The sequence below is a fragment of the Girardinichthys multiradiatus genome, chromosome 20 (genome assembly GCF_021462225.1).
Source record: "Girardinichthys multiradiatus isolate DD_20200921_A chromosome 20, DD_fGirMul_XY1, whole genome shotgun sequence".
In the NCBI taxonomy this organism is placed as follows: Eukaryota; Metazoa; Chordata; class Actinopteri; order Cyprinodontiformes; family Goodeidae; genus Girardinichthys; species Girardinichthys multiradiatus.
In genome coordinates this window covers 42,827,020-42,839,581 of record NC_061812.1, presented here as the reverse complement: position 1 = coordinate 42,839,581, position 12,562 = coordinate 42,827,020, and positions in this window count along the sequence as shown.

Below are 12,562 nucleotides of genomic sequence, written 5' to 3'. Positions count from 1 at the left end.
TTTTCAAGTGATTGCCTGAACCTTAAACACAGGCTGAGTGCTCCAAAACAATCAGGAGGGTTGTTTTAACAGGACGTTTGACATTTATATTTGTTATTATATTCAGCCCAGCAGTACAGAGGGCATGAACAATACAATAACCTTTGTATTCAGACGTCGCTTACTAATAATGATAATGAGGGAAAAACAGACCCAGAACAGACAAAAAGAGCAGATGTATGTCCTACATCAAAAAGTCTCCATCAACATGACAGACTGAGATGTTCCTACTAAACAGCCATCACAGCAGCTCTGTTCCTCACTATCAATACAGTCATTGTCCAGTGATTTCATGTCTAGACAGACAGACAGACAGACAGACAGACAGACAGATAGATCCAATTATTATGACTAATAGAAGCTACAAAATGCAAATAATGATGGGTCTTAGCTAGAGTAAATAGAAAGTTATAACCTTTGAAAAAAACATCATTTACTTATTTTTAACCTAGAAAGTGTTCTCCTTGGCATTTCTAACAGAGGAAAAATAATCCAACCTTGAATTGAAAACTCCTGGAAGGATGCCCTATAATGAGTTCATAGCTATTTTAGCAAGAAACATGACAGTGAGGTTAGCCTCTGATTTCAAGTTACCATGCAAGCAGTCGAGTTAGAGTAGCGGACTTTCATCTAGCTGGTGAAGAGGCCTACAAATTGTATACTGACTTCAGCTCCTTAGGGTAGCAAAAGGTAGTTGTTAGCGTTATTTAGCTAAACTGAAAACAATAGAAAGGTTAACACTCATCTTCACACACTTTGCATGATATCATATAGAAAGTCTGAAGAGACAACCTAAAAGTGAATAAAAATCTTCTGAAATCTAGTGGAATAATGTCTTATGGTCTGAAAGAAACAAGTTGTAACTTTGGGTCATAATTCTAAAATGAATGGGCAGAAAATCATTGCAGCATATGACCAAAACAACACAACTGCTGAAATGTGGTTGTGGCAGCATCATGCTCTGGGGTTACTTTTCTTCAGCTGAAGCAAGACTGCTTGTCAAGGCGGATGGATACGGAAGAGTTTTAAATATCAGTCAGTTTTGGCCCTAAAGGAAGCCCTAGGCTTTTTTGTTTGAAAGCTCAAGATGCGGAAGACTTCAGAATCAACATGAATCCAGAACTAAATCTAATGGAAATGCAATGCTGGGGACATAGCAAACATGTGGATGTGGGCTGTCTGGTAAGATGTGACTAAATTTGAATGGTGTGGCCTACACATAAAACACAACGAGTGGAGGAAAACTAACAATGCACATCACCCTGAACACATCATTCTCACAGTGAAACACGATGGTGGCAGCATTATGTTGCAGAGATATGTTTCCATAGCAGGGACTGGGAAGCTGCTGGTAGACTTGAGACTGAAGCAGAGTTTTGTCTTCCAGCAGAACAACAAGACTAAACACACAGCCAGAGCTGTAATGGAGCGGCTTAGTTCAAAGCATGTGTTAGAATGTCACAAACAAAGTCCAGACCTATAGGGGTTGGACAATGAAACTGAAACACCTGTCATTTTAGTGTGGGAGGTTTCATGGCTAAATTGGACCAGCCTGGTAGCCAATCTTCATTGATTGCACATTGCACCAGTAAGAACAGAGAGTGAAGGTTCAATTAGCAGGGTAAGAGCACAGTTTTGCTCAAAATATTGAAATGCACACAACATTATGGGTGACAAGAGGACAAATTGTTGGTGCACGTCTTGCTGGCGCATCTGTGACCAAGACAGCAAGTCTTTGTGATGTATCAAGAGCCACGGTATCCAGGGTAATGTCAGCATACCACCAAGAAGGACGAACCACATCCAACAGGATTAACTGTGGACGCAAGCTGTCTGAAAGGGATGTTTGGGTGCTAACCCGGATTATATCCAAAAAACATAAAACCACGGCTGCCCAAATCACGGCAGAATTAAATGTGCACCTCAACTCTCCTGTTTCCACCAGAACTGTCCATCAGGAGCTCCACAGGGTCAATATACATGGCTGGGCTGCTATTGCCAAACCTTTGGTCACTCATGCCAATGCCAAACGTCGGTTTCAATGGTGCAAGGAGTGCAAATATTGAGTTGTGGACAATGTGAAACATGTATTGTTCTCTGATGAGTCCACCTTTACTGTTTTCCCCACATCCAGGAGAGTTACGGTGTGGAGAAGCCCCAAAGAAGCGTAGCACCCAGACTGTTGCATGCCCAGAGTGAAGCATGGGGGTGGATCAGTGATGTTTGGGCTGCCATATCATGGTATTCCCTTGGCCCAATACTTGTGCTAGATGGGCGCATCACTGCCAAGGACTACTGAACCATTCTTGAGGACCATGTGCATCCAATGGTTGAAACATTGTATCCTGAAGGCGGTGCCGTGTATCAGGATGACAATGCACCAATACACACAGCAAGACTGGTGAAAGATTGGTTTGATGAACATGAAAGTGAAGTTGAACATCTCCCATGGCCTGCACAGTCACCAGACTAAATATTATTTAGCCACTTTGGGGTGTTTTGGAGGAGCGAGTCAGGAAACGTTTTCCTCCACCAGTATCACGTAGTGACCTGGCCACTCTGCTGCAAGAAGAATGGCTTAAAATCCCTCTGACCACTGTGCAGGACTTGTATATGTCATTCCCAAGACGAATTGACGCTGTATTGGCCACAAAGGGAGGCCCTACACCATACTAATAAATTATTGTGGTCTAAAACCAGGTGTTTCAGTTTCATTGTCCAACCCCTGTACATCCAATAGAGAAGCTGTTGCTACGGTGACTTGAAAACTGATGTTCACAAATGATTTCCAGCAAGTCCCACTGAGTTTGAGCCATTTAGGCAAAGAAGAATGAACAATATCTTCTAGACATGTAAAGCTTGTAGAGATACACTCAAAAAGACTTGCAGCTGTATTACTAAAGTATTAATGCAGAGAGGAGGCTAAGGGCTGAGGTGTCAAGGCTGGAGTTCCCAAACTTCTTTGAACATGACACGAGTGAAAACTAAGACCAGAAAGGTTCCACGACTTCCTTCAGCAAAAGGCGATCTGCAAGGCTGGGGGAGAAAAACAAGGAGATCAGAAAAACTGCTTGGAAGCAGGACTGCATAGAAGCAGAGGTCTAGCTGTTACTAGTGATGTTACCTCTAACATCAAGGCTTCAAAGCACGCTTCAAACTCTACAGGGTAGTTATGGTGAAAGAGTGGGTCGGAGCTCGCTTCATGTGACGTCCCCGATGACGTGTGAACCACTTCACTGCTTCATTCAGACCGAGTCAGTTTCAAACATTTGGCGCGATTCAGTGTATTTATGATGGCTCAAGCCCCAGTTCACATCCCCGTTCTACACGTGTTATACGTTACGAACAGCTCTCGTTTTTGGATATTTGGAGTTTTGGTGGATTATTCTGTCATGGAGCAACCATCTAAGAAGTGTTCCCAAGTGTGGGAATATTTCGATTTGGTGCCACCTAATAAGGTAATGTACATTCAAATTGTTTATTAGAAAGCCTATAGCCTATACTATGCAGTGGTGTCATAGTCATGGTATCATGTTATGCAAGAGGTGCGGTAACGGGTTGTTATCTTGGTTTTACAGGTGCAGTGTTTGCTTTGCCTGCAGCTGCTGACATATAATAATAATACGTCATCAAAGCTGAGGCATTATAGAGCCAAACACGAGAACACTCAGCCTTGTGCCACCAATCAAGGTCAGCATAACATAGACATACATACAGAATTAGAAAGAATGACAGTTAAATGGTTGTAAGTTAAATTCAAGTTACTTTTCTTTATTTATTATTTTAGAAGCAAGAGTCTGATGAAGCTCTTGTGGACTTCATGGTGAAGGACTCCCAGCCTTTCACTGTATCCAAACCTATACCACCCAGCCAAACAGTTCCTTGTCACACCAGCCTCCTCTGTTCCCTGTGAAAGAGTATTTTCCAAAGCTGGAGAAATGTTCTGAAAAAAAGAAACCGTTTGAGCCCTTCTACTGTGCAAAAATTACTTTTCTTGAATACAAACACCTGAAGTAACACAAACACCCTCTTTATTTCACCAAGCACAATGTCCAAAAACACTCAGTACACCAAGCACAATCCCAAAGAAAATATGAATGACAAATCAAAAATTTTCACTTCATTTATTTTGTTTAGTTATTTATTTAAAATGGGACAGTGGAATTTCATATAACAAATGAAAATTCAATTTAAAGAATCCAGAATTAGCCTAATGGCTATTTTTTATCCTTAATCCCCTACAGTTCACGTTGTTTTTAATGAGTTATTTACTCAGAATCTTTAATGGGTTAGTTTAATTCAATTCAATTCAATTCAGTTTATTTATATAGCGCTAATTCACAACACATGTCGTCTCAAGGCACTTCACAAAAGTCAGGTACATACATTCCAATTAATCCTAACCATTGAACAGTGCCGTCAGATTCAGTTATTTATTCAAATTGGATAAAACGTTTTTCTATCTAAGGAAACCCAGCAGATTGCATCGAGTCAGAGACTTGTAGCAGTCACTCCTCCTGGATGAGCATGTAGAGACAGTGGACAGTCACTGGCGTTGACTTTGCAGCAATCCCTCATACTGAGCACGCATGTAGCGACAGTGGAGAGGAAAAACTCCCTTTTAACAGGAAGAAACCTCCAGCAGAACCAGGCTCAGTGTGAGCGGCCATCTGCTATGACCGACTGGGGGTTTGAGAGAACAGAGCAGAGACACACAAAGAATACAGAAGCACTGATCCAGGAGTACTTTCAATGGGAAGGAAAAGTAAATGTTAGTGGATGTAGCTCCTTTAGGCGTTTCATCTAGAAAGAAAGGACAGATAAACTTTGAGCCAGTTTTCAAGGATAGAGTCTGAAAGAGAGCACATATAATTAGTTACAGTAAAAGCTCAGTCAATTGCTATATCTAGGAGAGAGAAAGGGTTAAACACTGAAAGAGAGGGCTATGTGGATCATCTGTAGAAGGTGAGCATTAAGTAGTTGCCAGCAGATGCTTGGACGATGCCCCTCTCCAGAAAGTTGTCACAGGTAGACACAGAGTCAGGCCAGGTGTAGCTTCTAGAAAGAGAAAAGAGAAAACATAAAGTTAAAAACTGAAATAACAACATATAATGCAAAATTGGAGAGTAGTGTGAGAATGTAGCGAAGAGGGTGAAAGTGGTCATTATGTCCTCCAGCAGCCTAAGCCTATAGCAGCATAACTACAGAGATAGTTTCAGTTTCAGTTTATTTATTTATATAGCGCTTATTTACAACAAAGTCGTCTCAAGGCACCCCACAAAGGGTCCGGAACGGCGCGGGGCCACCGGGGAGGCCAGACCAAAAACACATATGTACAACACGCATATATACATACATAAGTGCTATTATTCACACAAGAGGTGCATCACATTTGCAGGGTTTCATTTGGTGCAACAATAACTACTGCGAGTAGATGTCACTTAAAGGAATTGAATGAAGCTTCGGGTAGTGAACCACTTTATGACACAATGGTTACAAATGATTCTATGCTTCAAAAAGCCTCATTTTGACATCACTGCTGTTAAGCAGTCAGCTTCATTCGGCCCACCTGCACCATATCAATCAGATTTTGTTTTTCACCTGTGTCTTGCCATACATATACACCCTCATTCTGTTCATTCTTCCCAGAAACATTTCAGATCACATCACTCTGTTATTTCGATTCCTGTCAAGTCCTGTTCATGCCAAGCCTGTCTTGCTTGTCGGTTCATGCCTGTTTTTGCCACCACCTGACGAAGTGAGTTGCATTTATTAAATCTTTTCTTTTACCTCGCTAGGTTGCTTCCTGCTCGTCTGCATTCTGGGGTCCTTCGCTACCTGACATGGCCAAAAGATTTAATGTAGTGAAACTAAAAAAATTTATTGATATATAATATTTTCATAGCATTTCTTAGGAACTGAACTTTTTTTGCACAAGGGCTAAACATGCCTTTCAAGACACTGCTACCTTTTAAAGGGCTGATCTGTCACTCCTCTGGAGGTTGACTGTTGCTCTTTATCGCTACTAGAAAATTGCAAAAAACATGAGAAATCATGGACAAAATTAGGTCTGATTTAGGGGAGGCTTCAGCATTTCTCAAATGTTCCGAAGCGCCCCTATAATTCTACCAGTAATATTTCTGTCAAGCAAGAAACCAGTGCAGTCATGTAACTTATATGAAGCAGCAAGGCTATAAATCAACTGAATAATAATACAAGATTTTTAAAAATTATTTTAACTGGCTGCTGTATAATTAGATTGAATATCTGGTTCTGGTCATTTTCTTGTGGGGCTTGTTGTGAAGGTGGACATTAGGAACCAGGCAGAAGCTGTGTAACATTGCAGAACGGTCAGCAGTAACTGAACACGAGAATGACTTTCTACTGAACAAAACACAAAGTGAAACTGTGAGTATTCCTGACAGTTTCCTGAGTACTGGAACTACAGAGCGGGTGGAGCAGCTGCTCCCTCATTTTTAAGAGTGGAGAAGCAAATATATGTTTCAGGTCACACATTTGTTTTAAACCAAATAAATCCAATCACTTCCTGCAGTTTAACACATTTATAAAGTGCTTACTTTTTTATCTAGCAAACCAAAAATAAGTATTTAAACTAATTGTTAAATTTATGTTACACCTCTCTCGCTCGCCATAAATCTGATGAAATACAGCTGAAGACTTTTCACAGCCTTGCAGGTGCCAACCGGCAGGCAGCTCAGACCTTTAAGCAATCCCTCCCTAAGTCTTAAGAATGCTTCTAAGACTGAGGCAGAGGCTGGAGGCGGACAGAGCAGTTAATGCTGATGGAGGTTGCATGATGGAGGACAGTAGAGCTCTACAGGATGGCAATTGTGAGTGTGTTTTTTTTTCTAAAATGTTGAATTTTAGAGTCTGGTCACCAAAGCCCAAAAATATGTCATATTCAACTGACCAACTGCAAGCAAATAAAACCAAATTAAGTTTAGTAACAAGTCATACAATAATGACAAAAAGTAAACACACCCTGCTAGAAATTTATATATTAGAACCGAATAATAGCAATCAGAATTTTAACTGGTCAACAGTTGTTTAAATCTAACCTGAAATGTAAAAATCCACAAGAGATTTATCTCTGTCATTGTTTATTACTCAAAAATGATGCCAATATGGAAAGCTACAAAAGAAAACCTTCCACCCCATGATCCAACACAGGTTCCATCACAGTATTTCAGTCAGGTAAGGGTCTGGACCTGAACTGGACCATTGTGGTAGTTTGCTGAAATTACCCCTTGCATCACTGTTATACTTCTGCTTTAACAAAGATGCACTCTCTGAGGATGATCAAGTTATGGAAGTGCCTTGAGGAGCAGCACCCGACTCTTTTTATCCCTCTCAAAGCAGGAAGCAGCAAGGGTGTATTGAGTTTTTCCACACCCAGCTTTTTCATTTTGGCTTCATTGTTGTTTAATAATGAAAGTTTGGGATCTGTACAGTACTTTTTTTCAGTTGCGGTTACAATTAAATAATTTTAGAACCTGTAAAGAAAATCTTTTTTAAATGTGTCCAAGTGCAAAAACCACAGAATTGAAAAAAGTTGGACTTTCTTTCTTATCATGACCACCTCCTTATTAGGAATCAACAGCCAACACGATGAGAGTATGTAGTTAATTGTGCAGTAGGCCCCAGCCTGGATGAGGTGCGCTATTATAGAGCAATGAATGAAGAAGTGAATCCGAGCACCGGCGTTCTGTATGCTAGCTGAAAGACAAGATGGTGGACAAAATCAGTGAGTTAGGTGAGACACACAGATGAAGAACAATATCTACACTGAGTAATCATGCTACTAAGAACATGTTGAAAGACATAACTAAATAAACATATAGGTAACTGAAATTAACATCAGCCACAGAAAACACAATGGGGTAGCAGACTGAATAACAGCAACATTTTTCCATCACAAGTTCCATAATGTAAGCCTTAAATTCCATTTGGAGATAAAAGCACTTTTCTAGTCATACGACCACAAGCATCTAGAGCCATATTCACCAAATCACTCTCTCACACACACACACACACACACACACACACACACACACACACACACACACACACACACACACACACACACACACACACACACACACACACACACACACACACACACAATTACTTAAATAGTTGAAGGTCACACAAGCAAAGGTTACTATAACACCAATGTGACCTGCCTACTCTGATGCTGGGTTGAATCTGGAATTAATCATTTATTCATACAATTACAAAAACTGCCATGGCACATGTAGGCAACCATCTGCTCCATTTGGTCTGCCTGAAATGCTGCGACAGAACAAATTAAAACACAAAAAAGAACAAACTCAATGAGCATTAAAACTACCAATAACTAACAGATAATGTAGAGCAAGAGTACAGTATCTTATCATACTTCGCCTTGTGGGCGGTCCTGTTTAGTAAAATAGAAGCACTTTAAGCAACAACATAGAAAACAAGGAACTCAGGAAATCAAAAATATCTATAGCTCATTGTGTTTTGTTTTTTCTAAGCTAATGTCTTTGTCCAGAAACAAAGCCTTCATCTTGTGATCGCTCCTGCTAGACATTGAAGCTTGTGGTTCCTCAGGAATAGACTCCGGGTAGACTGGCTGGAGGTGTATGGACCGAGACAGGACGCCATCTGTGGTTCCAGGGTAGCTCGTTTCCCAGACAGCAGGGAAAGTATATGTTGACAGGAGACAGCCACAGAGATTCTCCTTTGATGATCTGGGTTTATCTAGAGATGGTTTTCAAGATCACCGGGTACACAAACAGCTGATCTTGATTCGGCTGAAAAGTTAATTAAAAACAGGGAGGTGTTTCACTTGGCTAGCAAGTTCAGGATAATTATCTACCTAGATTTTTGCAATGTAGTTCTAAACGTCCTCACATGACAAGTGTTAAGTGAAGTGCTGCACTTTTATACCTTTATGATGTCACGAGGGAACCCAATTTAGGGCTTTCAGCAAAGGATCAGGAGTATTTGACCAGTTCCTTTGTTCTGATGCCATGCAGTCAGGCATTTAAAATGACACAGTCTTTTGCTTGTTCACATGGCTGGTTCCCCACACTACATAAACTGAAAACATGAAACCTAATTAAAACAATGACACTGTTCTGCTAAATAAGTCTTTAAAATTTGTTGACTAAAAGAATTAATATAGCCTGAAAATTCTTTGAATCGAATGAGGACGAACATTTCTCCTGGTCCGACATTCTATCCCAGTGATGTCCCTGATTAGAATTTTCATTTTCAATGAGGTAATACTTTCTGGAAATGTTTCTATTTCTCTGCAATGGACTGACAACCTGTCCAGGGTGTACCTCTTGCCTGTAGACCACTGGAGATAGGCACCAGCTCCCCTGTACAAAAGAAGCAGGTAACGAAGATGGATGGATGGATGGATGGATGGATGGATGGATGGATGGATGAAAACAGCTGCTGGAAAGTTATGCAGCAACAGGTAGGGGAGAGCCCATTAAACAGGAGATAGCCCCCCAATGTCTCAAGAATCCCAATAAAAAGAGTTTTAACTGCAGGAATAGAGTGACAAAAACTTTTTAAAGGAATTCTAACTTGGCCTGTTTTCTTTTTTCACTTAAGGTCAAAGTGAGTTCATGAAAGACATTTAACCGATAAATACATAGTACCAAAAAAAAAGAGGAAAGAAAAAGTCAATTGCAGTTGATACATGAACATCAGAGTAATTTAAAAATCATCACGATGTTCACCCTGATTGATATGCCATGGCACATCTCTGGTTCTTTTTAAATGTATGTTAAGGCGTGGTTCATCATTTCTGCTGGTCTTTGACTGATCAGGCATTTTGTCTTACATCCTGCCAAGATAATCATTTCCATCTGCTCACCTCAAAACAGAACGCTACAAACTGGACTCTTTAAGAAGTCATCATATGTTGTATTAAATGATTACTGAGCACTGAAACATAAAACATATTTGTTATTAAATCCATCCTTTGATTTTATGACTAAATCCTTTAATTCTCTTTTAATCTAAAACTGATATGCTCTTTCTTGTTTATTTTACATTTATTTCATATTAATGAATGTCATCATGGATAAGTTTAACAAGTATAAAACATCACTAACAGTGCACTCTGTGTTTAAAAAAGCAAACACTGGATCTAATTGGGACATCAAGGTTAGTTACAGTACAGCTTCTAAGCTTCTCATCCCTGCAACAAACAATTGTACACTCGATCAACTCAAGCAATATTTTATTATACTCTGATAAATCTGAATAATAGAAGGGCTCTTCCATAAAGACTATGAAATGTTACATGATGTACATCACTTATGTTCAGATGAGGTAAATAGAACCTTGAATTAGGCTTTTTCCCTTTAAGAAAACCAACATGCTTTCTGGTGGCTAAATGCCAAAACAATAAGCAGGAGAGACTGTTGATGCCTTGAAGCAGTCCATGAGAGTCCAGTTTAAGATGTTATGACTTGAAACAACTACTACACCAACATGGACTGAAAGGCCTCTCAGCGAGGAGGAAGCCGTTAGTTCAAAAGCATCCAATAAAACCAGCTTACAGTGCAAATGCAATTACATTTTTGGTGACATACCCTGTGGTTTGATGAAACCAACACATTTAGAGTAGAAAGTGGGACGCTTGTAAGCCTGAGGACACTATCCCAGGTGTGAAGTACACGGGTAGCAACTTCATGTTGTGGGGATGTTTTACTGATGAAGGGATTGGTACACTTGACAGAATAGATTGCATCAGGAGGAAAGAACATTATTTGGAAATATTAAGGCAACATTTTATGTGATTTAAAAAAAAATTTTTTTTCTCCTAGGCTTTGGGTGACTTGACATTATCTGTGACAGGAATAGGTTTCAGTGCTGACACTTAGATTAACTAATGTATATTAACTGATCGTTCAATGCGAAAGGATCATATCACATTGATAAATAGTGTTATTATTGGTGAAATATATGAGACTGATTTACCTAATAAATTATATAGTAGTGTGATATTAAAATTGCGCTAATCTACACTAAAACAAGATAAGATATACCACAAAAGCATTTTTATTGAATAAACCACATACTTAGTTCCACAAATAATAATTTTCATAACATTTTTAAAAGCATATTTCTTGCTATTTAAATAATTATGGCCAGTACAGGGACCACAGAGGGGTAACACATGCCAATGTTAAGTAACACATATTTTAATCTGTTTAGATAATAAGGACAATAAAATACCAATTTCAGTCCCTACTAGAGGGAAATTTAGAGGCAAATACATGATCCCTGTTCAGTTTTTACCTTACCAAAGCCCCTCTTCTCTGTTTGGTCATCATATGTCCTATCTCCTAATCTACATTTAAATAAAAATGATAGTTTTTCCAGCTCTCAAAAACTGGCTGCAAGAAATACTTTTCTTGAGACTAAGAGGATAAGAACTCCTGTATTGTAAAAGTGACGACCAATTTACTTATGAAGACATCAAAAAAATAAACATAATCCAAGTTTATTGGGAGGTCAGCATCCTTGCAGGTTGTCCTGAAACTGATTCTCTGCTGGATTGTTTTGCTCCGCTGGGTTTATGAATTTGTTTATTTTTTTATTTTTATTTATTGTTAACCGTGTCCTGAACCGTGTCACAATTGTTGTCTGAGTGCCAAGAAAAAGCCCAACAGATTTACTTTCACAAGTGGAGCATTACAGCTAACGCTTTAAAGCTCTGCTTGATATTCATAAAAAGAAACTTTATTAGAAACTGCTTTGGGATTATTTCAATTGTTACGGACTTGGAGACAGAAATGAAAAGGAAAAATAGAAGCACGAAAGAGAGAAAGGGGGCAAAAAGGAAAAGGGAAGAGAAGAAGAATAGAATGGAGGAAAGAAAGAAGGATGAAGAGAATACAGGATAACACCCTGCTTGCTTCTACACCTGCAGAAACATTCCATACCAGCTTTTTTACCAAAAAGTGCACGGTACTTATGAACGCAAGATGTATCTAGTGGTAAATGCGGCATAATATAGAACATTTCTTTATCTGTAAACACCAGTGGCGGATGCTGGTCTTTCAAGGAGGGGAAGCTCAATTTCAAGATCGCTGATTTGCTCATTTCGCTTTCAATCAAAAAGGGATTCAGCCTCAGACAGATCATCCAATCATCATGCAGAAGCTGAGCGTCCAAGCCAGCCGGGGCCAGTCCACTGCCCCATAGACCCCCAGAGACGCTGAGTTTCCGATGGGTGGGACAAAGCCCAGCATTTTTGCTTCGCTATTGAACTCACTGTTTAAAGCACTGTGAAGCTGCGGAATGAGTGAGAGGAAAGCTGCGTCGTTACCAGTAATAATGCGTCGTTACCAGTGATAAGAAGCTGATTCTGAACAAAAGTTGAGCGCATTGTAGCGCATATTTAGTCAATGACATGTACACACAACAGTATATATTTGATCACCTATTTTTTTGACACTTTAGGAGAAGCTGAGCTTCATTTGCAGTCTTA